We start from the raw sequence: 26,064 nt of genomic DNA, 5'->3' as shown, positions 1-26,064 counted from the left end.
GTGTGATTTAGCTGCCTGGCCACAGGACCTGCACGGTGCGAGGGCACCAGAGAGGCCTATGTGACCCAGCAGAAACTGTGCAATCCAGTTACCTGTGGGACCTATGGGGTACTGAAGCACCAGAGAGGCCAGTGCAACCCAGCAGCCCATGACATAGGCCTACAGCCAGGTCTCCAAAGGGACTGTGAAATCCAGTTACTCACGTGGGACCTGCAGGGTACAGGGGCACCAGAAAGCCTGTGCAACCCAGGTGTGCACAAGATAGGTATAGAGGATGTGAAAATGAAGGTGGAGTGAATAGAAGCTATGCAGACGATCTCCCAGGACCAAACGGGAATTACAACTAAAATAAAGATGAATCCTCAAAAAAAGCAACAGAAAAGGAGTGGGACAGGACCATATAAGCAGGGACGCTGGCAGGATCTGTGGAGGCATGAGAGGGTAGTGGGCTGGGAGCCCACTGACAGCAGCAGTTTAGCTGTGAGCAGTGCCATTGGGGAATAAAGACCAAGACTGCTCCACAGCACAAAGAGCCAGGACAGAGCACTAAATTGCCACAGCCACTCACCAGGGGCTCTGGCAGAGGGAGGGCAGACTGGGCTGGAACTTTGTGGGGACACTGGGATTTGGAGGGCACTCAGAGTTTTTGCTGAGTTGTGGCTACAAAGGAGAGTGGACAGTGTGCTCCTTCCCAGAGCTGTGGGGAAAAGCAGTAGCCCCTCCCTCGGAGATTCAGACATTTCCAGGTGAGGCAAAAAAACCTGCAAATTGAGGCTCATTAACAACCAACCTTTATCCCACCCTCTGGAATTCTTCTTATGCAGAACACCAGGGCTATATTCCAAGGCACTGAGTAACCTAGACTATTAGCCCCCAGCAAAGAACTAGAGGATAACTGAATCTTCCCTGGCCTTGCAAATCTATGCAGGAAAGTAAGATTTGACAGTGGTGTTTAACATGGGTCCTCCCATGCTCATCCAAACCCAGTAGAGGGAACCACAAACAGCAGAACACCAACACCTAGAGGGAAAATTTGGCAGGCTTCAAAACCAAATGAGATAGCCAAAATGGTGAAACAAAGAAACAAATCCCAAATGAAAGAACAAGAGAACTCTATCAAAGATGAGATAAATGAGCCTGGCCCATTTGGCCTGCAGTCCAGAGAGACCCGGGTTCAGTTCCTGCTAAGGGCACGTAACTCGGTTGCAGTTTGTCCCCGGCCCTGGTTGGTCGTGCGGGTGGCAACCACTCGATGTATCCCTTTCACATCAATGTTTCTCTCTCTCTTCCTCTCTCTCCCTCCAACTCTATCTGAACAAAAAATGAAAAATGTCCTCGGGTGAGGATTAAAAAAAAAAAAAAAAAGATGAGATAAATGAAATGCAGTTAAGAAAATTATCAGAGGTAGAGTTCAGAGTCATGATTGTGAGGAAGCTCAGCAGCATGAGTAAGGACATCAGCACCATGAGTAAAAATATGGAAACATTGAAAAAAAAAAAAAAAAAAACAAGTGGAAATGAAGAATGACATAGCAGAAATATAAAACATATTGGAAGGACTAATCAGCAAAGTAGATGAAGCTGAGGACTGGATCAATGAATTAGAAGACAGGGTAGAAAAAATCAACCAATCAGAAAACCAAAAGGAAAAAACAATTAAAAAACAGGAAAATAGCTTAAGAGAACTGTGGGACAACTGGAAACTTAATAACATTGGCATCATAGGAGTTCCTGAAGAGGAAGAAAATGGGCAAGGGTTAGAGAATATATTTGAAGAAATAGTGACAGAAAACTTTCCTATCTTGGTAAAAAAAAAAAAAAAAAAAAAAAAAGAAGAAGAAGAAGAAGGCATTCAAGTTCAAGAAGCACAGAGTGCCCCAAGTAAGAAGAACCCAAACAGGCCCACAATAAGACACATAATAATTAAAATGCCAAAAATTAAAGACAAAGAGAGAATTCTAAAGGCAGCAAGAGATAAGCAACAGGTTACCTACAAAGGAAAACCCATAAGGCTTTCAGCTGACTTCTCAACAGAAACACTACAGGCCAGAAGGAAATGGCATGAAGTAATCAAGGTCATGAAAAACAAGTACATATCAATTATCACCTTAAATGTGAATGGTTTGAATGCTCCAATAAAAAGACAGAGTAGTTGACTGGATAAGAAAGCATGACTCACATATATGTTGTTTCCAAGAGACCCACCTCACAACAAAAGACTCACATACATTGAAAGTGAAGGGATGGAAAAAAATCTTTTAAGCAAATGGAAAGGAAAAAGCTGGGGTGGCAATACTCATATCTGATAAAGTAGATTTCAAAATGAAGACCATAACTAGAGACAAAGAAGGCCACTACACGATATTGAAAGGATCTATCCAACAGGAAGATATAACCTTGGTAAACATATATGCACCCAATGTAGGAGCACCAATATATATAAAAAAATCTTTTGGAGGACTTCAAAGGAGAAATTAACAGCAATACAATCATAGCAGGGGACGTCAACACCCTTCTGACATCACTGGATAGATCATCTAGACAAAAAAGTAACAAGGAAACATAGACTCTAAATGAAGCACTAGATCAAATAGGTTTAATAGATACATACAGAGAATTACACCCCAAAACTTCAGAATTCACATTCTTCTCATGTGCACATGGGACATTCTCAAAGATAGACTACATTTTAGGCCACAAACGAAGTCTCTACAAGTTCAAGTAGATTGAAATCATATCAAGCATCTTCTCAGATTACAATGGCATGCAACTAGAAATCAATTCCAACAAGAACATGCAAAATCAGTTGAAAACATGGAGGCTAAGCATGTTATTGAGCAAAGAATGGGTTACCATGGAGATCAAGGAAGAAATTACAAACTTTCTGGAAACCAGTGATAATGAACACACAACAACACAAAATCTATGGAATGCACCAAAAGCAGTTCTGAGAGGGAAGTTCATAGTACTACAGGCCTACCTCAAGAAATAAGAAAAAATTCTAATAGACTATCTAACCTCACAACTTAAAGTATTAGAAAGCAAACAGAAAGAAAACCTAAAGCAAGTAGAAGTAAGGAAATAGTAAAGATCAGAGCAGAAATAAATGACATGGAAACCAAAAAAACAATTCAAAAGATCAATGAAACAAAGAGCTGGTTCTTTGAAAAGATAAATAAGACTGATGGACTCTTAGCTAGACTCACAAAGAAACAAAGAGAGAGAACCCAAATACACATAATAAGAAATGAAAGAAGAAAAATAATAACTGACACCACAGAAATACAAAAGACTGTTAACAAATATGAATAATTACGGCAAAAAGTTTGACAATCTAAGCAAAATGGACAAATTTCTAGAAACAGATATTCTCCCAAAGCTGATCTGGGAAGAGATAGAAAACTTGAACAGACCAATAAAAACAACAAAAATTTAAGATGTAATCAAGACTCTCCCAGCAATCATAAGTCCAGGCCCAGATGGCTTCATGTGGTAATTTTACCGAACATTCAGAGAAGAACTAACACCCATTCTCCTCAAACTATTTCAAAAAATTCAAGAAGAAGGAAAACTTCCAAACTTGTTTTATGAGGCCAGTATAATTCTAATTCCAAAACCAGAAAAAGACACTACAAAAAAAGAAACCTACAAGCCAATAAGCTGATGAATATAGATGCCAAAATCCTGAACAAAATACTAGCAAATCAAATCCAGCATTACATCAAAAAAAAATTATTCACCATGACCAAGTGGGATTCCTCCCAGGGATGCAAGGGTGGTACAATATTTGCAAGTCAATAAATGTGATACACAACATAAACAAAATGAAAGATAAAAATTATATGATCATATCAATAGACACTGAAAAAGCATTCGATAAAATCCTGCACCCATTTCTAATAAAAATGCTCAGCAATGTGGGAATGGAGGGATCATATCTCGACATAATAAAGGCTATATATGAAAGACCTACAGCCAACATCATACTCATTGGGCAGAAACTACAAGCATTTCCCTTAAGAACAGTAACAAGACAAGGATGCCCACTTTTGCCACTCTTATTTAACATAGCACTGGAAGTCTTAGCCACAGCAAGCAGACATGAAGAAAAAATAATAGGGATCCAAATTGAAAAAAAGAAGGTGAAACTGTCATTATTCGCTGATGACATGATACTATACGTAGAAAACCCCAAAGACTCCATCAAAAATCTTAAACTTTATAAATGAATTTGGTAAAGTAGCAGGATACAAAATTAATGTCAAGAAAATGACGGCATTCTTAATCAGATGAACTCACAGAAAGAGAAACTAAAAAAACAATCCCATTTACATCACAGCAAAAAAATTAAGATACCTAGGTTTAAACTTAACCAAAGAAGGACTTATCTGCAGAAAACCACAGGATATTGAAAAAATAAATAGAGGAAGATTTTAAAAAGTGGAAGGTACATACCTTGTTCGTGCATTGGAAGAATGAACAACATTAAAATGTCCATCCTACCCAAAGCAATCTATAGATTCAATGCAATCCCCATCAAAATACCAACGACCTACTTCACAGAACTAAAACAAATACTTCAAAAGTTCATATGGAACCAAAAAAGATCCCAAATAGCCACAGCAATCTTGAAAAAGAAGAACAAAGTTGGAGGGATCATATTAACAGATTTCAGGTTATACTACAAAGCCACTATAATTAAAACAGACTGGTACTGGCACAAGAACAGGCAGATAGATCAATGGAACAGAATAGAAAACCCAAAAATGGACCCAAGACAATATGTTCAATTAATATTTGACAAAGGTGGCAAGAGCATACAGTGGATTAATGACAGCCTCTTTAATAAATGGTGTTGGCAAAACTGGACAGCTGCATGCAAAAAAAGTGTAACTGGACCATCAACTTGCCCCATACTTAAGAATAAAGTCAAAATGGATAAAAGACTTAAATGTGACTCATGAATCCATAAAAATTCTAGAAGGAAACTGTAGGTAACAAAATTTCTGACATTATACGGAGCAGAATTTTCACTGATACATCCCCTAAAGCAACAGAAACAAAGGAGAAAATGAACACACGGGACTACATCAAACTCAAAAGCTTCTGCACAGCGAAAGAAACAACCATCAAAATAGAAAGGCAACCACTCTATGGGAGAGCATAATTTCCAATGATACATCAGATAAGGGGTTAATTTCCAAAATATATAGAGTACTCATATAACTCAACAAAAGGAAGACAAAAAACCCAATTAAAAAATGGGCAGAGTAACTAAATAGAGACCTCTCCAAACGGACATGCAAATGGTCAAGAGACATATGAAGAAATGCTCAACATCACTAATCATGCAAATTAAAACAACAATGAGGTGTCACCTCACACCTGTCAGAATGGCCGTCATCAACAAATCACCAAACAACAAGTGTTGGCGAGGGTGTGGAGAAAAGGGGACTCTAGTACACTGCTGGTGGGAATGCAGATGGGTGCACCCACTATTTAAACACTATGGTGTTACCTCAAAAAATTAAAAATTGAACTGCCATTTCACCTAGTGATCCCATTTCTAGGAATATGCCCTGTGAAGCCTAAAACACCAATCAGAAAGAATGTATGTACCCCTATGTTTATAGCAGCACTATTTATGATAGCTAAGATCTTAAAACAGCCCAAATATCCATCAGTAGATGAATGGATAAGAAAGTTATGGTACATATACACAATGGAGTACTATGCAGCTGTAAGAAAGAAAGATCTCTTATTCTTTGAGACGACATGGAGGGACCTGGAAAGTATTATCCTAAACAAAATAAGCCAAGCAGAGAAAGAGTAGTATAGTATGATCTCACTTATTTGTGGAATATAATGAACATAACAGTCTGAGGAATGACGTAATCCCAGAGATGTGGAAGTGGGGTACAGAGTAACAATCCCCAGAAGAAGGGGTGGGGGGAGATAAACCACAGAATTTATATGCATGAATACATAGCAATGGACATGGACAACAAAGCTGGGAACAGGGTGGGAAGGGACAGGGAGTTGGATATTAGAGGGGGGAAAAGGAGAAACATCTGTAACAAATATAAATTAATTAGCCCTGGCCGGTTTTGCTCAGTGGTTAGAGCATAGGCTTGCGGTCCAGAGAGACCCGGGTTTGGTTCCCGCTAAGGGCATGTATTTCGGTTACAGTTTGTCCCAGGCCCTGGTTGAGTCCTATGGGTGGCAGCCACTCTACGTGTCCCTTTCACGTCAATGTTTCTCTCTCTCTGTCTTCCCCTCTCTCCCTCCCACTCTATCTGAACAAAAAATAAAATAAATTAATTAATTAGTTTTTAATTTAAAAAGAAAAGAACAAAACTGTAGTGTTTTCCATATTTTATTCTACTTAACAGTGTTTCTTGCCCTTCTATAAAAGTGACAACCCTCCCCCACTTCAGGGCCTTAATGTTTACCCACAGTTTTCAGAGTTGCTAAGTTCACTGCTTAGACTCTTTACTTTCCCTCTTACCATCTTTGGCAGTTTCATAGTTGAGTTGCTTGAGTTAACAAGCAGATAGAACAATAGATGTAAATTAAGAAAAATATTAAATAATCTTTGCCATTGGACAGTTATGATAAATATAATTTCTTTTTAAAAGCAGATAAAGTAGAGTCAAATAGCTAAACATAATTCATCATTTCTTGAAAAACTTTATTATGATTGAGGGAAATAAGTTTTTTTGTCGTTTGGGAATGGTCCCTTTTTATGTTGTTGTTGACCAACATGTCTAAGGCATACACTACAACCCCAGTTTCATGGTTCATAAATCAGTGATTCTCTTGAGTTAATATGGAAAGGTAAACATTAAAATCTGGTGAGTGAGAGTCTGTGGTTGGAAAGATTTTTTTGGGTGATTCTGATATGCCCCCTGAGATTACAGCCCAGTCTTCCTCAATTTGATAATCATTTCTCTACAATTGGAAGTAGCCTACAATGCTTAATTGTGGATCTATATCATGTGAAAAAATAGCTTCTAACTATCTTTCCCAACCTGAATTTTACAGCACAACATATGTTTAGTAGATTATACATTGGAAAGCACCATATATTTTTCTGCTCTATGTCTATTTTCCTCTCTCTTCTCCTTCCTCTCCTCTCTAAATGCTTCTGACTAAATTGGTTAATTTTCAAGGATGGTTAGGAAATCATATAAATTTTGTAAAGTGAGCTGTGCATTTGCCACTTTTAACTCAGGAATCATCACGTTTGAATGGGTCATGAGAATTCCTCTCGTCACTGGCCATGGATGAGGCAGAATGACACTTAAACAGTTAGTTCCCAATTTTTGCAGGTGTTCATGTCACCACTCTGTTCTATTGCTTTACCTAATAGGCACTTATATTACTTTACTTCTTACCACTTTTTCTGTTCATTCAATGATGAACACTGAAAATGCTAAGCATCATTTAGAACAGATGAACCAGCCGCATAGTTTTGTGTTGCTTTACCGCGACTGGCCTTGCAGTGCAGTTCTTCTAATCCAATTTTTGGACAAGAGAAAAAAAGACCTGCATGCAACAAATTATTCTGTTTTAAAGTGAATCAAAAAAAAAAAAAAAGAAAGAAAGAAAAAAGGAAATACAATAACAGTGAATAACATATCTGTTAGTACTCAGTGATGATCAGATTTTTTAAGAAGTCAACATTTTGCCCTGGCCGGTTTGGCTCAGCAGTTACAGCGTCGGCCTGCTGTCCAGAGAGACCCGGATTCGGTTCCCGCTAAGGGCATGTACCTCGGTTGCAGTTTGTCCCCGACCCTGGTTGGGTCATGTGGGTGGCAACCACTCGATGTGTCCCTTTCACATCGATGTTTCTCTCTCTCTCTCCCTCCCACTCTATCTGAACAAAAAATAGAAAAATGTCCTCGGGTGAGGATAAAAAAAAAAAAGTCAACATTTTTTTTTCTTTTGAAAGAAAAAGGTATTATAATTTTTGTGATCTGTAATAATTATTATTTTCCCATTATCTTGATTTTATCCTTCACCTCAAATTCTCTATTCTAGTGAGTTTTGTTAGCAAAAGAGGTCTTGGAAAGGTAACTTAATCCTTTTTTAAAAATTTTAATAAGAAAATCTGAAGAGAAAAATACGCATATGTAATTGGCAGAAACCATGGGGTATTCAGGAAGTACTAAAATGATTTAGAATAAATAATCTGAATTTACACTTCATCATTAAGGAATGTGGAGACCAGATTAATTAAAAACAAACAAACAAAAATACCTCTACCATGACAATACAAACATCAATAAGAAAAGCTGATATTTCTCTACTGGGGTCTCTGCACTAAGTTAAGTATAGGATGTCTTATTTGAATACAGTTCCTATCTTATATATTAAAAGATATCACTATCCACATGTTATGAATGAACAACTACTTCTATGGTGTTAAGCAACTTGTCTAAGTTCAGGCAGTTAATATATGGCATATCTGGAATTTAAACCCAGGTATCTTGACTTAAAAATTGAGTTTCCCCCATAATTCTAAACTTCTTCCAATTCTCAATTTTTTTTTTAGTATTTCAGGTATTATTTACCTTATTTTTCATTATAAGTTATAAGCATACCACTTTTGCATGCCTATTTTAAACACAATATTCATGGTACCACCCAGAAAAATATAATGAGTTATAACGATGATTGTCTCTCTCTCTCTCTCTCTCTCTCTCTCTCTCTCTCTCTCTCTCTCTCTCTCCTTAGAGTTCAAAGGTGAAGATAGAAAATGTCAACATCTACAGATATGCTTTTGAATGAGAAATATAGACAAAAGACCCTTTCTCTAGAAGATTAGCTAAATGCTGATTTTACTTATTATTTGGTCTCTTCCACCACTACCGCTAACAGAGCAGTGGAACCTCTGATTTTTGTGATATGTGACTATGAACAGCTCCTTTCAGTACCGGCACCTTCGTTAAGTAACACATTGCAAACAGACCTTCCAAATTCATTGCAGAAGTGAGTAATCACTATGGCAATATAATTTTGCTTTATTTCTCATGACTTCAAGTGAACTGCCTACTCTTGTGCTCTAACAGATATACTACTTGTTAGGTTGCTGCTAATTAATTTCTAATTTTTTCAACACAATTTGATATTATGTTAGAGTGTATATGAACTTTAACCTACATGTGTTAAGGAAGGTTGGTTTACTTTGAAGAACTCTAACACAGAATTAATAATTTAGGTATGGTTAGCTGACTTTTTTTTTTTCAATTTTTTTTTTCTTTATTGATTTTAGAGACAGAGAAAGGGAAAGAGAGAGAGAAAGAAACATAAAAACATCGATGAGAGAGAACATTGATTGACCACCTCCTGCATATCCCCCATTGGGGATCAGGCCCATAACCTGGGCATGTGCCCTAAAGGAGAATCAAACTGGTTACCTCTTGGTGAATGGGTCAATGCTCAACCACTGAGCTGCACCAGCCAGGTAAGTTAGCTGACTTTTGAAAAACATTATCCAGGGCATCCACACTCTAGAATTGACCACTACAATTTCTTCAGCCAACCTAGCTACATCTCCATGAGGAGTTTTTTATTTAGCATAAAACATGTTAGAAATAGTTTTTCACTTAAGTGCCATATAATTTCACTCATGTGTGGGATATAAAGCTGAAAGTAATGAATGAACAAACACGATAAACAAATAAGCAAAAATCCATAACACATATGATAATACTATGGTTACCAGAGGGAAGGGGGTGAGTGGAGGGGCAGTAAAGGATAAAAGGGGTCAAATATATGGTAATTGAAGAAGATTTGACTTTGGGGGTGGTGTACACACAAAGCAATATACAGATGATGTACCGTAGACCTGTACACTTGAAACCTATGTAATTTTATTAACCAGTATCAACCCAATAAGTTAAAAAAAAAGAAATAGTTTTTTGTGTTTTTTTTTTTAATCCTCACCCAAGGACATTTTTCCATTTTTTGTTCAGATAGAGCGGGAGGGAGAGAGAGGAATAGAGAGAGAGAAACATCAATGTGAAGGGACACATCGAGTGGCTGCCACCCGCATGACCAACCAGGGCCGGGGACAAACTGCAACCGAGGTACGTGCCCTTAGCGGGAACCGAACCCGGGTCTCTCTGTACCGCAGGCCGACGCTCCAACCGCTGAGCCAAACCGGCCAGGGCAAAAAAAAAAAGAAATAGTTTTTCATGAATAAAATGATAGATCAACAATCAAATCTGTAAATTAGCTAAATACATTTTATAGGCACTATCACAATTAGATGATTGCTATAGAAGAATCTGGTGAGCACAGTTAACCAGCATTCTTTGGAGTAGGACTCTATGCCCCATTCTAAGACCCTAATTCAGTTCTGTGTTCTGCCAAAGCAGAAGACATTATGCCCCCAACTAAGTGCATAATTGATGCTACAGCTAGAATATTAGCATGTCTGCTTCCAATGAACCTTTGTGCAAGGTATATGTTTGAATGCCTAAATGATAGTTTCTTAGATTTCACAAAGCTTACAAGAAAATTTTAAAATGCCTGATTTGTGCCGAGTGCCAACAGGTGTTTCTGTAAGTGTAAGCTGACTTAGCATGACACTTTCACTTGGTAGTAAGTGTGTTTTCACATCTGCAATCTCTCACCTGCCTTTAATCATAGAGCTAATCATTAAAGTCTATTTTAAAAAAACCAACAAAGTCAAATCATCTTAAGTCAGCTTAAAATACCCTCCTACCATATCCTAATAACATTTGTTTTGTTTTGTTTTTTCTTTGTAATAAGGCCTGTTGTTTATCATTAGACTTTGCCTAATACAGGTGCTTATTGTAAAATGATATTTACAGAGTTTCATATATTGCAGTATTCCTTGGAAATCCTCACATTTTTATTGCCATGCTCATTCTGTTGCACATCCACGGCAGGTTCTCAGGTTCAGAGCACATAACAATTTGTTCATAGCACATAACAGAGAAGTTTTAAAAAGTATGGAAATGTCTTACAATTCCACCCACTTGGCAGCCTGCTTCAGTGTTGTAGGTGGCCAGTGTTCACTTAAAAGGTGAATGCCCAGACTTTTTGGCCCAAGTGTTGGCAACATCTAAAGCTTAGCAAACACTTTAAAATAGTAGTGTGTAGTCTAAAAGTATTTGCTGAAAGAAAACATTTCTAAATGAAAGAATTCTGAAATTTCAAATTCTTTGGGTAACATCATGCTTATAATCCACTCAAAGATCATGTCACAGTCAATTCTGCATCTTTTCTTTCTTTTCTAAGGTCCATCTGTGTTCTCTCCTGTTACGATTCATCAGAGAAAACTTGCTCCTTCTTCTCCACCTACAATTCTTCCTCAGAACTTTAACTTCCCCTAGTTCCATTGATATGATTTAGTCGTGAATAGAAACATTTTCTCTTACATGGAAAAGGCAAAGATTAGTATCATGAACCAGGAAGTGGTATGTTTTCACAGTTTGTACAAAACCTGTGGTCATTCAACAAAAAGGGACTAGTACAGACCTGGCCAGTTTGGCTCAGCAGTTGGAGCATTGGCCCACAGACCAAATTGCAATCAAGGGCACATACCTCAGTTGTGGTTTGTCCCCTGCCCTTGTCGGGGTCATGCAGGAGGCAATCAGTTGATGTGTCCCTCTCATGTCAATGTTTCTCTCTCTCCCCCTCTCTCCCCCACTCTATCTGATGATAAATGGAAAAATGTCCTCTGGTAAGGATTTTAAAAAAAGGGGGTTGGTGTGGGGCTGGTACAAATTAATATACTAGAATATTTAATAAGAAAATATACTCATATAATTTATTCCTGCTTAATATTGAATTAACATATTATATAGCTAGTTAACATATTCTTCTAATTAGTGTATATATATTTATGGGAATAATCAGTTTACTTCTCTAATCAATATACTTTAAGCATCACTTAAATTTTCTACTGTCTAATACTTCTAAGAGGTATAATAATAATATATACATGTAAAATATTTTCTATAGTCTGGGTCATCCAATCATTTACAACACTTGAGTAAATATAGTGAACTATTAAAGTTAACAAGTGTTATCATGAACAAGAGCATGACAAGCATAAAAAAGAAAAGAAAAGAAAAGAAAAGAAATAGTAGCTTTAGTAAAAGGTTTCATTTGCCACTCCCGCAATAACTAAGCAGGTGTCCTTAGGTAAATGACTATTGAGAGTTATTGGGAGAATTAGAGAATAAATAACAAAAAAAATACAACTAATTCTTTTGTAAAATGTAGTAAATGTTTGTAAAGTATCTTACCTTCCTATATTATTGGGGTTTATTTGCTGAAAGACCTAACGATCTAACAATGTGCTTTATTATCAAATACTTTTCTAAGTAAATGCAAATTCTCAGAGAAAATCTGGTTTGTTGCTATTTATGAATAGAAACACCAATTGTGTAATTGCATAGAAAAATAAGACTATATAAAATATATTCTTCATAGTATAAACATTTAGGATGAATATAGTAAAAAGGAACGTTTTTTTTTTAAATAGAGCAAAACCAGGTAGTTGGAGGAGAGAGTTACCCTAACAGGAATTAAACCTGACAATGAAAAATTAAGAACAATTAAAAAATGATGAAAACACAAAAGTTCAAGTTTGAACCATGTTTGATGGGAATGATCATTTTAAGTAAAATTATATAGAGATAAGTTTTTTTGTTTTCAAATGTTGGGTAATACCAAGCCTCAGTGTTATAATAGCTTAATACATACAATTATTTAAGAATGTTCAAATTTTGAGTTTTTATGTAGAAAGGGGAACTAAGATTTTAAAATATATATATATCAACATCTTTCAGCTTCAAAAGATGTTGCAAAGGGCTATAGTATATTGCAGGATAAATTTATTAAATGTGTTAAATATGTACAAAGATGAGTCCAAGATTTTTTCCCCCTTGATTTCTCAGTATAAGATTTGCCCAAGAAGTTTAATGCAGCTTGATTCAACTTTAACAGGTTGTTTTCTAATTCTAGCTTGCCCACCTAACTCCTTTTTCTTAGAGCATTTACTTTAGAACATTTACTCTAAGTTTTTTCTCTGTCCCTTCAATTAGCACACCTTTAAAAAAAATTTTCAGTTTTCCACACAGAATGTCTTTCTCAAGGACCTGGGAGCCTCCTTCTAATATGTAAACAATAAAATGGATGGCACCCCCATCTCCTTGTTTCAGTGCAGAGTAGGAACAGAACTTTAGAGAGTGCCTGCTCCAGGCTGTAAACTCCCTCATGTCATAAATACATAAGAAGTTCACTTTTCCTTTGGGTAAGGCTGATTAGTCAACACTGACGGTCAACACGCTACCATCATTCTAGCGCTTAATAACCCTCTGTCTTTTGCTTCAGGGGAGTTGAGTTCAACCTGAGCTCTGATTTCTCCCTTATAGAAACAGTCGTGAAAAATAAGTCTTGCTTGCCAGTTTAACTTTGTCCAGTGCAATTTTGGCTTTGATGGACGTTAGTGCTAAAAACAAAAATAAAGCAATATAAGGAGATATAGAAAGGATATATTGATTTTATATAGAGTACTTAAATGTTCCTCTCTGCTAACAGAAATCTGAAGGAAAGGAGAAATATGGATATGTGAATTATATAGAATGATGAGCACTTCAGACAAAAGAAATAGCAAGTGTAAAAAGTCCTTGATGTGACATTGTGTTTGTAAAGTCTGAGGAACTTCAAGGAGATACTTTTTTCCATGGGACATCATTATGAATGAGGTCCTTTAAAAGCCAATTTCCTTCTTACTTACATAAGAAAACTGAGGCTAGAATGTTTTAATGACCTGCAGATAAATGAAGGATTTTCTATTATGAAAGCAATTCAATAGTCAATCAATATAATTTTATTGTTGAGTTGTGTTTTTTTAATTTAAAAAAATGCTAAGACATTATCAACTGGAAACAATCCAATCAGTTCATATCAGGAAAATATAATCATTCATAAGAAATGGCAAATTTTATGAAAAATTTTAAGTGATGAATTATAATTCAAAAAAAATCTTTAGTCATTAAAAACTAAAAACAAGCAAACTTGAGGTATCAATGTTATGTATTTTGAAAATGAAGTTTTAATTATTGACCAAGGTACCTTAGTGGAAAACTGGCTCATAAAGTACATCTTTGAATATCCTCCTATTGACATTGATTATAAAATAAATGTAAAATAGAAGAGAGATCCAAAGGATAATGACAGATTTTGTACCTTAATATAATAATTATGGAAGGCGGTATGAATTCTGCCACTTGTTGGGTTAGTAAATTTGGAAAAGTTATTTAAATTATGTAAACTATGATATCATCATTTATTAAATGAATATATTGATATATACCTCACAGGGCTGTTACAGAATTAAATGAAATAATATATGCAACCACTTGATATGGCTCACACGTAGTGTTAAAAAATGTCAACAGTTACCATCATTAGTATTTTTATATTGTTACTAAATTGACTACAAAGCTCCTGGGTTTAATTTAGTTGTATTACTTTTTCTATGCTGAACATTTAAAGAACATTTAAAAATAGAGAAATATATTACAATAAATGATTTTGTTGTTGTATACTCAACTCCCTAACTTTTTCTCTCCCCAAAAATTAGTTTTTAGAAAATAAATTTCATTTATCCTATAATTCAATCCATAAATAGTTCAGAACACATCTCTAAAAGATTAGGACTCTTAAGAAAGAACATATTTTAAATAACATTCTCACAGCTGAAACACTGACAATGATTCCTCAGTATTGTCATGTATCTAGTCAATGTTTAGATTTTCTTGTCTCAAAAATTACTTTTCAATGTGTTTATTTGTTTTAGAATCAAAAAGCAAGTAATATTCCTACATTAAAAATGATTTCTATGTTTTCATTTATTCTCTCTTTCTCCCCCTCCAGAATCCCCTCCCTTTCTTCTTCGGTATTATTAAAGAATTCAGGTCACTTTTTATTTAAATTCAAGACTAAATAATGCTAACTTTATACCATGTTCAGCCTATTGAGGCAAGATGGTTCTTGGTAAAGGAAGTGAGTAATTAATTGGTCACTAGGCTATTGATTGCGATGGAAGAGTTGGCCAATGACTTCTAGTTCAGTAGATGGGAAGCTCTCTGGAGAGGGGTGTGTCCTCGACAAAGCAGGTTGGAGCCAGGGTGAAGCAGTCAGTCAGACTTAGCAGTAAAATCAATAAAGGCAAATTGTTTGCTGCTGCTCACTGAATTCTTCTTGATAAACAAGATTTTGCCATTAGAGATTACAGAATAAGAGGATGCTATAAAATAGTCTACAGTTCTCACCAGATAATCCCAAATGAGGTAATCACTTCACGGGCACCCTCTGATCCTATCACATTAAATCTTTAAAAAGAATTTCCTGGTACATAGCAGTGATTAAAGTCACTTTTCCAAACTTCTCAGGTATCTTGTACCACAGTTTCTCTTTCTTTTTAAAGTAGTAAAGCCATAGAAATATAATGACTACAGAAGGAATGACGACACTCTCGTACAGATGTTAATTGAAGGAACTGTAAAAAGTACATATTCCAATTTGTGGAAAAGTAATTCTAACAACACATCTTTTCCAGAAAATCATTTTGGAAGGCAGGAAAAGCCAGCCGATTAAGGAGAATATGATTAAATTTAGCCGCAATTCGAAGAGTTCAAGGAAAAAGACAGAAGTGTGCAGACTGTGTACACTGAATGAGAATTTCTCACAAGTTAATATGTACAGATAAACTTGGTTCCCAGCACACAGATGCACATATGAATTTGAGGTATAACATTGTAAAGAAATTAGAAGCATATTGAAAACCAAAAGATCCAGCAGTGTAAAGAGTAGCGTCACAAGCTAAAAAGACAAACACTCACCCATGCAGGGCACAAAAGTGTACCATGGAGTAAATATACCACAGAAGGACCAGAGAATACAGTTTGACTATTGTGTGCACTTAAGCAAATAATTTGATTTCCCTGAGTTAAGCCTCTTCATCTCTGGTGCAAGATTAAAAATATCTACCTGGAAAGGGAGCTGCAATATTAAATGATAAAATGCATGTCAATGATTTATCATAATGCTTGTCATTTGGTGATGTTTACAAAAGTGACAAGTGTTTCTCACGTACAATATTAGACTCGTCAGAGTGGAAGGCACTTAGAACTCAGCTGCTCTAATCACAATGTTAAAATTAATATCATTATTATTTTTAAACTCCTGTGACTCCTCTGCCAAGGATTTATTCAGTTGATAATTATATGCTTCTAATGATGGAGAGTTCATTTCCTCTTGAGTTTCACCAAAAGTGCTTTCAAATACACATAACCACTTGTGAAATTGGAGTTTTGCGTTTGTTTCAATCTGAGTTAGGAACCGTTTTTGCTTTCCTGCTAAGCACTTTAAATTTGAATACAATTCACTGTTGTTTGCTAGGCTGGATCATAGATTTTTGTTCAAAAAAGTGAAGGCAAGTGCATTTTAAAACCCTAATAGGCACAATGTCCAATATAGAATGTCTTTAAGTGTTTGCTGTTGGCAATGATGATAATTCATCTATTTCGGAACTTGGCGCTTAAGCAATCATTTTGAAGCTATTTCAAAGTTTTGCATAAAATGTCTGTCCTCTTGTCTTTACAAATATACAGCTGGCCTCCTTAATCCCAGACATGCTTCTGTGGCGTGTGTATTTTGTATTGTTGTTCATTTGTTTCTTTCTCTGTCTATTCATCTGTTTTCTTGCCTGTGACTTTTAGCCTCCTCATTTGTCTAAGTAAGTATTGCCCTTGCTATTTCCCTTCCATCATTTCTATTGTTTCTTCCTTTCTGGTCACTTTGTTGGGTGGCATCTGTGCAACAATTCACACTCATTAATATCCTCCACGAGTTGCTTCATAATGAAGAAACCCTGTTGTGTCTCTGCACAGCTCAGAAAGAAACCTGCCCAGCTTTTGATAAAAGTTTGTACACAGATTATTTGTAACTTGGGAAATTGTCAGAAGTTAACGACAGGGAAATAAAGGTAGATGCCACTACTCAAGAATTTCTTTGGACTTCCGGTCAAGATGGCGGTGTAGGTAAATGCGGTATCGCGTCCTCCCACAACCACATGAAAGTTACAACTAAACTACAGAACAACCATCATTTAAAACCGCCTGAAATCAAGCTGAATGGAAGTCCTACAACTACGGAATTTTAAAAAAAGCAGCTACATACAGACTGGTAGGAGGGGCAGCGACGGCGGCAGCGGCGGCGGTGCGCGGCAAGACGGGCTGGTCCCACACCCACGTGTGGCGGATAAAAATCAGGAGGCTCCTGCGGCTGGGAAGGTCCTTCCTGAGGACTGAGGGGTCCCCGTCCCACACCAGGTGCCCCGCTCAGGGTTCCAGTGCCAATAACTTCTGGCCTGAAAAACCAGCGGGAACTGAGGCTCAGGGAAGCTGACAGGGCTGGAGCCCCAGTCAGCTCCCTAAAGGGCCGGCGCACGGACTTATCGGACTCTCTCCCTCTAAGCTTGGAGGGGAGGCAGCTCGAGGGGCACAAGAGACATACAGGGAAGAACTGAGCTGTTTGGCACTGGAGCAAGGGCTGGAGAGGGGGCTTTCTCAGGGACAAACGTGCTGTCAGAGGCCTTTGTTCCTTTGGTGAGCCCTTCCCGGGGGCGGCAGACAGCCGCCATATCTGGGACTCCAGCAACCTGGCTCACACTGGTAGCCCCGCCCTGCTGACTCCCTGAGGCCCTGCCCCACCCAACTTTCAAGCCCACCCAAGCTGTTGCCACTTGCTTAACCATAGGATTGGCTGGTCTTGGATCCTGCTTCAGGTTTTTCCTAAATTCTTTCAAACGAGCAGCATCTGGTCTCAGCGAGCCCCATACCTCTCATTAAGTAATACACTGAAACAAACACAGGGAGGCAGCCAAATGAGGAGACAAAGAAACAGGTCCCAAATGAAAGAACAGAACAAAACCCCAATAAAAGAACTAAGCGAAAGGAAGATAAGCAACCTAACAGATACTGAGTTCAAAATACTGCTTATAAGGATGCTCAATGAACTTAGTGAGAACCTCAGTGAACTTAGGGAGGGCTTCAAGCGTGTAAAAAAGGACCAGTTAGAAATCATGGATACACAGTTAGAATTGAAGGAGGCATTAACTGAAATAAAGAATAATTTACACAGCTTCAATAATAGAGTATGTAAATCCAAGGAGCAAACCATCGATTTGGAATATAAGGAAGCAAAAAATCCCCAATCAGAACAGCAAAAAGGAAAAAGAATCCAAAAAAATGAGGATAGTGTAAGGAGCCTCTGGGACAACTTCAAGTGTGCCAACATTCACATCTTGGGGGTGCCAGAAGGAGAAGAGAGAGAACAAGAAATCGAAAACCTGTTTGAAACAATAATGGCAGAAAACTTTCCTAACTTGGTGAAGGAAACAGACATACAAGTCCAGGAAGCACAGAGAGTCCCAAACAAGATGAACCCCAAGAGGCACACACCAAGACACATCATCATCAAAATGCAAAAGGTTCAAGACAAAGAGAGAATCTTAAAGCAGCAAGAGAAAGGCAGCTAGTTACCTACAAGGGAGTTCCCATTAGGCTGTCAGCTGATTTCTCAAAAGAAATTTTGCAGGCCAGAGGGGAGTGGCAAGAAATATTCAGAGTGATGAAAACCAAGAGCCTACAACCAAAATTACTCTATCCTGCAAAGCTGTCATTTAGAATCCATGGACATATAAAAACTTTCCCAGACAAGAAAAAGTTAAAGGAGTTCATCACCACCAAACTGTTATTATATGAAATGATGAAGGGTCTTTTTGAAGAAAAAGATAAAAGGTATGAACAAACAAAATGGCAATAAATACATATCTATCAACAATGGAATCTACAAACAAAATGAACAGGAAGAATAGAAACATTCTCATAGATACAGAGAACATTTTGTTGGTTGCCAGTTGGGAAGGGGGTTGGGGGAATGGGTGAAAAAGGTGAAGGGATTAAGAAGCACAAATTCATTGCTAGACTGACAAACCTCAAAGGGAAAGGGGTTGGGGGGGGTGGGAAGAAATAAACCAAAGAACGTATATGCATAACCAATGGACACAGACAATAGTGTGGGAAAAGGTGGGAGGGGGGCGGGGGTGGGGAGGAGGAGGTCAATGGGGGAAAAATGTGGAACATCTGTAATACATTTTAGATCCAACAATAAAGATTTGAAAAAAAAATAAAATAAAAAAGAATTTCTTTGAAATGTGGTGTGCGTTGGTGATAAAGAGATACACGCAGAGAGAGGGGTAAGTGTGTGTGCACACACATGGAGTTAACTTATCCACTAAACAAAGAGCATGTACATTGTCAAAATACAGTTCTGAGAAGTTGATCATCTAACTATAACTAATGCTTAAAAGTATTCTGTTATAACATGCCCATAATGATTATTATTGAAGAAAACTCAATTATGCAAAGAAAGCTTAATAAACTTACTTATCAAAACAAGGCTTCGTTTCTTTATTGTACATTGCATATGTGCATGATATATTTCAAATAAAATATCTCTCCTACTATTTTACAAGACATGTAAATACTTTGACCACCTTGGTGATAAAAAGAATGTTCCAAAACACACTTTTATATCTTTACCAATTAATTCCCATTAGAAGAGACCAAAAATTAAAATGCGACACTGCAAGATGACCAATTTACCTGGTCACTCTTTGAGCTCAAAGGTCACTTTATCCTTTGATGCAGGCTAGATATTCCCTCTTTTTGTCTCTTAAGCTGCTGTTGGCATTTTTATTCTAGGACTTCTGGGGGGAGAGGCTATTTAAAATCAAGCGCTCACATACTACCAGAGTTGCTGCATTTGGTATAACTCGTGAAATAAAAAGCTGTAAAAGATAATTTACCATGCAGTCAAGGTTTCTGCCAATGCTATGGCTGTTGGGCACAGGACAAACGTGTCAGCCAGTATTAAGAATGACATAAAGAGTGTGCTCCCCCAAAACTTGAAGTCTGAGCACACAGGGTCATGTAAAATCCTTTCATATGTAAATTAACCTCCACAGTGGCAGCCCTGGTGGGAGCCAGTGATGCTACCTCACCCACCTCTCCCCTGGGGTAAACTGAAGTTTGACCTGAGCTCTGGGTTCACTCCTGTTCCCTCCCCCTAAAATGGTAGCTGTTCTCTGTGCCCTGAATGTCTCTCCTGCTCAGGCTGTTTCTTAAATGTCCTATCCTGAGAGTGTGCCTGATTACTTTGAAAATCCTATGTAGTTCTTTCTCTCTTTTTTAATGTTTCACTTTTATATTTAACTTTGTTTTTCTGATTATTTTAGGTGAGAATAAAACACAAACAGATTCAATACCTCAAACGCTAGAAATGTTTACAAATGATTTTGTTACTGGAAAAATTAAAGTGGTTTCAACGTATTTCATTATTCTTAAACAGTCACACACATATGCATGCACCACAGAATCCATGGGTACCAGTATCGGGACAAGTAAACTTTGTCCCAAGGATATTGCTTACATTTCAATTGAGAGTGGTTGCCTAGGAGCCAGCTCTTTCTCCTAGACCCTAGGAGTGCTTGTCCTACTAACATTGATTGAGGTTTATTACTCCATTCATTCTAATCTCTAAAATTTGTACCCAATGACAGAGGGGGAAACTGTCTTTGTACACTTTGGCCTGCCATTGGCAAAGATCACAGACAGTACATACTGGACACTTATTCTATAGAAGTTGTTACAGATCAGCTAACCTGCTGAGTATAATGTTTCCACAGAGGGTAATCAAATCATGATGCCAGGGAGGGGGAAGACAAGGAACTCTGGTAAATGCCAGGCCTGTTGGTAATTTTCTATAGACACATCCCCTCAGTCTCTCTCTTTCACACCTCTGTTTTTATACCATTTGTTCTAAAATAAGCTAGGTCTGAGAATCTGTGTTTTGGCTATGGAGAGTTCCTGCTCAGGTTTATTTTACCCTGGGGTCTGCACATAGAAAATATATTTTATTGAGCAACTAATGAAATCCCAGTTACACAGACAAAAGCATCAACACCAAAACAGTGGGGACCCGGCAGCTCAGTAGTCACGAAGCCACACAAATCACAGTGTTTTCAAAAGGCTCTGAGAGCTAGTATGGAGGCAATCTTCTCTTGGTTCAGTCTGTTGTGCATCACAGATAAATTCCCAGAGCTTCATGGGATCACACATGTTTGAGGACATTGGTTGTCAGAAAGCTGTTTTCATTGGTGCTGCTTATGAGGGTCTCAGAAGGAGAATAAAACTCTGCCCGTACCTCCTAAGCTATTTGCAGAATTGTATGGCAGTGTGCTTTCTTTTCCAAGGGGGATTTTTTCCAAGTATGCTTTTGCTATTCCCTAAAATCAAATACTGCATTGTTTTTAAATGCCACAAACTAGTATTTTCATTGTCATATAGAAACAAATGGTTGTGATTGATTGAAAGCTATATGTGCACATTGGGACATGGAAGAATATAGTAGATATTTTAGGTACACATTATTTACCGTGTGAGATAGACATATATGTTTTCCTTTTATTTCATTTATGGTGAATTTAGTAGCTTTTACATGACTTTATAATGGATAAATTCTATTTGGCATTCATATATAACTAACCATAATAACTTTACCTTGATTATTTCTAAAGTGAAGTAATAAACTTCTACAGACGTAAATAAATTGGTATTTCTGTGAGGCAGACACAAGGTGTATTTACTCAGAAGATTAGTAATATTGACAGAAAAAAATTCTTGATATTTCATGAAATGTGAATTTAATAATGTAGTAGAGTTACTTTGCCTTCTCGATCAGAAGAAAAAAATTTAACTGTTGGTGTGAACATTAATTTCTGAAATGTGAATCTGTTTACTGAAGTCTCTTCCAGCTCATCACGCATCGTGTACATGCTCAGACCTCCTGTTGCACAGTCTGGAAATGAAGTGCGAGACACAGAGCCTGAATTGCAATGAGCACTGGCATCCAATCAGGAAGCAGGATGCTCTCCTCTACCATGAAATACTGAGGCCACAGAACATGCATTAATCATCAAACAGTATCATGTGTCTTTATTGTGTGTTTGTCCTAAAAGGTTATGAAAACAAAAATATTTACAGAAATAATGTCTTCCCAATATAGCACCTGAGAGAACTAAGTTTTGAAAGTGAAATGATTCACCCGGCTGGTGTGGCTCAGTGGTTGAGCACCAACCCATGTATCAAAAGGTCGCCGGTTCGGTTCCCAGTCAGGACACATTCCCAGGTTGTAGACCAAATCCCCAGTGGAGGGCATGCAGGAGGTTGCCAATCGATATTCTCTCTCATCAATGTTTCTATCTCTCTCCCTCTCACTTCCTCTCTCTCTAAAATCAATAAGAAAAAAAATTTTTGAAAAAAAGAAAGTGAAATGATTAAAACCATTAGATTTAAATAGAACCTAGCTTTAGAACTGCCGGGTAAAGCCTCTGTGTCGGTATAAGGACCAAGATATACATAAAGAGGTGCAAATACTCAAAATAAATCTAGAAATCTAGCTGAGGTAACAGCTTTCAGAAGAATAGTCTAATAGTTAAACCACTTATGTGTCAATGCCAAATAAATACAAAGTGATCAGTGTATATTTGGAAATATCGAGAGAAGAAATATCTTTGCAGTTTAGTGAGTTTTGGAATAACTTCATTGTTAAATACGTATTGACCAAAGGAACCAGGAGTCAATGGGGAAGCAGCTGATTCTAGGGCTGGGACAGGCAAAATATAAAGTGAGCTCGGAACAACCAGTAGCACCAGAAGGTAAAGACATGTTCAAAAGTAAAAGAATAGTCTTCAAAGGGACACAGGAACCAATCAGAATGATTCCCAATGGCCAAAGTTGGGGCAAATTGACTGACAAAGCAATAATATACTATCGGTTTCTAAATCAAAGCATAAAATAAATGTCCATGAGTTCATATCAATATAAATAAATAATAAATACATATATAACTGAGGGACTACAGACAAATCTTTCCTACAGAAGAATCCAAATGATACATGTAGGCATGCCTTGCTCTAGGTCCTAACATCTGGGACATGGAGCTTAGATCCCTGGCTTCCCTTTGAGTGTCAGCAGGACTTTGTGGCTCACTTCCAAGTAAAAGAGGAAGAAAGAGGAAACAGCACCCTCACAGTGGCGTCAGCTGGCAGACACTACCTTAACCAGGTGGTGAGGGTTATATCATCAGTGATGGCACATGGATGCCACCACGATATGATGTGATGAGAAGGGCACTCCATCTCTGCAGCATGGTTTCTAAATTCAGAAAACCTCAGTCCAATCACACAATAAGCATCAGACAGACTACACGGGACGGATGTTCTGCAAAGCACTTGACCAACTCTCTTCCAAACTGTCAGGGTCATTTAAAAAAAAACAACAGGAAAAGTCTGAGAGACTCTCACACACCATCACAGTCTGAAGAGACATGATGACTAAATGCAATGTGGTGCCTGCTTTGGATCCTGGCACACACACACACACACAAAAAGACACGAATGGAAAAACTGGTTAATTTGAACAACCTCTGGAGCTTGATTTCTTAGTTTTGACATATGAAGCTCAGTAATGAAAGGTGGTAACTTTGGAGAAAACTGAAATTGGGTGAGAGGTATACAGAAAAATCTTTGTAAAATCCTTTAACTTCCATTTAAATCTAATATTTTTTCAAAGTAAAAGAAGTTTCTTAAAAGAAATACTTGTTGACCAACCTGTTGAAATGAACATGAATGCCAACTAATAAAATTGTTTTTCTTTTTTTTTTTTCTTTATTGATTTTAGAGAAAGAGGAAGGGAGAGGGAGGGAGAGATAGAAACACTGATGAGAGAGAACATCGATTAGCCGCCTCCTGCATGACCCCCACTGAGGATCAGACCCACAACCTGGGCATGTGCCCTGACCAGGAATCGAACCAGCAACCTCTTGGTGCATGGGTGGATGCTCAACCACTGAGCCACATCGGCCGGGCAAAAAAAATTGTTTTTCTAATTATTACTTATACTGATGAGAAAGTTGACATGCTTTCTTATTTATCCCCATAGTTTCTCCACTGTACTCTAAAGTATTTCATATTTCAATGTCATCTTTAATATCATCCGGAAAACAGAGTCAGTATACATGATTAACCTACCTTTACTTGTTATTGCTTAAAAGAAATCATTGTGCCTAATGTCTAAATAGCTTGATGGTAAATATGGCACATATTGGCCACAGCTTTATTATAGTTTTAATCAGATACCAAGAGATTCTGAATGATTTAGGATAAAATTTATATATACATTTTAATATTGCAAATTGATAATGTAGATAAAATCAACATGTGGATGAAGAAGTAGTATCCATTAGCCCCACCTTAAATTAACACATAAGGTTGGAAGAGAAGGCTAGGGAGTAACAAAGAAACAAATAAACAAAAAACCCTTCAGTTTGTAAACTGTTCCCCAGGCACACGGCATTGTATATTGTTCATCCTTAAGCATCGAGAAAAGTTATGCTGTGCGTTTGGATCAGCAACACAAGGTATGTGTCATAGCAAATAACCTCTTTTCTCCGCTTGCTCAATGTGTGAAAATTACTCAGAAGAAATTCTTGAAATGATGAGATTCTGAGATAGCTTGTTTTGAGCCAAACCCTTTTGGTTCGGTTCTATTATATTCCAGGATTCGTGGCATTATTATGAACACACAATTACAGCCCCACCTAAATAGATATAATAGACACATAAGAACTGCAGAATTGGATTCTATACCCAATTGCCAGGGCCTCCCTTTGGGAAAAAAAAAAAAAAAAGGAAAAGGACTTAAAAATGGACAAGTTTCCATGTAATAAAGACGAATTTTCTGTTTATTTTTTCCTAATAATAGTCACAAGTCTGTTTCTATACTCTCACTGATTGCTTTTCAAAAAAAAAAAAGAAAAGAAAACAAATATTTTTATAAAGATTAGTAATTTATTTTCCTTACTGTAACATGCACTGCAAACTTTTCTTGTTTGCCAGATCAATTCTTGACTAAAGAATAAACAAAAAAGAGCACAGTACCACTCATTTCCTTATTGAACCCATGGACAAGGTATAGTTAGGGCCTCCTTTGCATATGAATAAAATATATCTTTATTACATTTATAAAATATATATATAATATTATATTTTTTTACATATTATGACTCAATGAGAAACTAGAACATATTTGAAAGACAACTTACAATAAATTGTTTGTTGTCTATCCAAAATATTTACAGTCTTCGATGGATTGTAGTAAAAAAAAGAAAAAATCAGTTAAAATTCATAGGGTCATGACATGATTCCCATTCCCCACCCTCATCCCTTCATTCTAGTCATTTCATCTACCTACTAGCCTTCCCACTGGAAGGGAGTAGAAAATGCAGAAGAAATCTGAGTAAGTAAAAGGGGACTCCAGTACACTGCTGGTGGGAATGCAGACTGGTGCAGCCACTATGGAAAACACTATGGTGTTACCTCAAAAAGTTATTGAACTGCCATTTGACCCAGTAATCCCACTTCTAGGAATATACTCTAAGAAGCCTGAAACACCAATCAGTAAGAATATATGTACCCCTATGTTCATAGCAGCGCTATTTACAATCACTAAGATCTGGAAACAGCCCAAGTGTCCATCAGTAGCTGAATGGATAAAAAAGCTGTGGTACATATACACAATGGAGTACTATGCAGCTGTAAGAAAGAAAGATCTCTTATCCTTTGAGAAGGCATGAAGGGACCTTGAGAGTATTATCCTAAGTGAAACAAGACAATCAGAGAAAGACAAATACCACATGATCTCACTTATTTGTGGACTATAATGAACAAAGCAAGCTGATGAACAAAATACACCCAGAGACATAAAAGTAGGGTGCAGACTGACAAACCTCAGAAGAGTGTGTCAGGCGGAAAGCAAGAAATAAACCACAGAACTTATATGCATGTATGTGTAACCATGGACATAGCCAATAATGGTGGGGACGGGAG

Source organism: Molossus molossus, unplaced genomic scaffold (assembly GCF_014108415.1).
Source record: "Molossus molossus isolate mMolMol1 unplaced genomic scaffold, mMolMol1.p scaffold_m16_p_9, whole genome shotgun sequence".
Classification (NCBI taxonomy): Eukaryota; Metazoa; Chordata; class Mammalia; order Chiroptera; family Molossidae; genus Molossus; species Molossus molossus.
The sequence above is the reverse complement of the archived record's forward strand: the minus strand, read 5'-3'. Positions refer to the sequence as shown.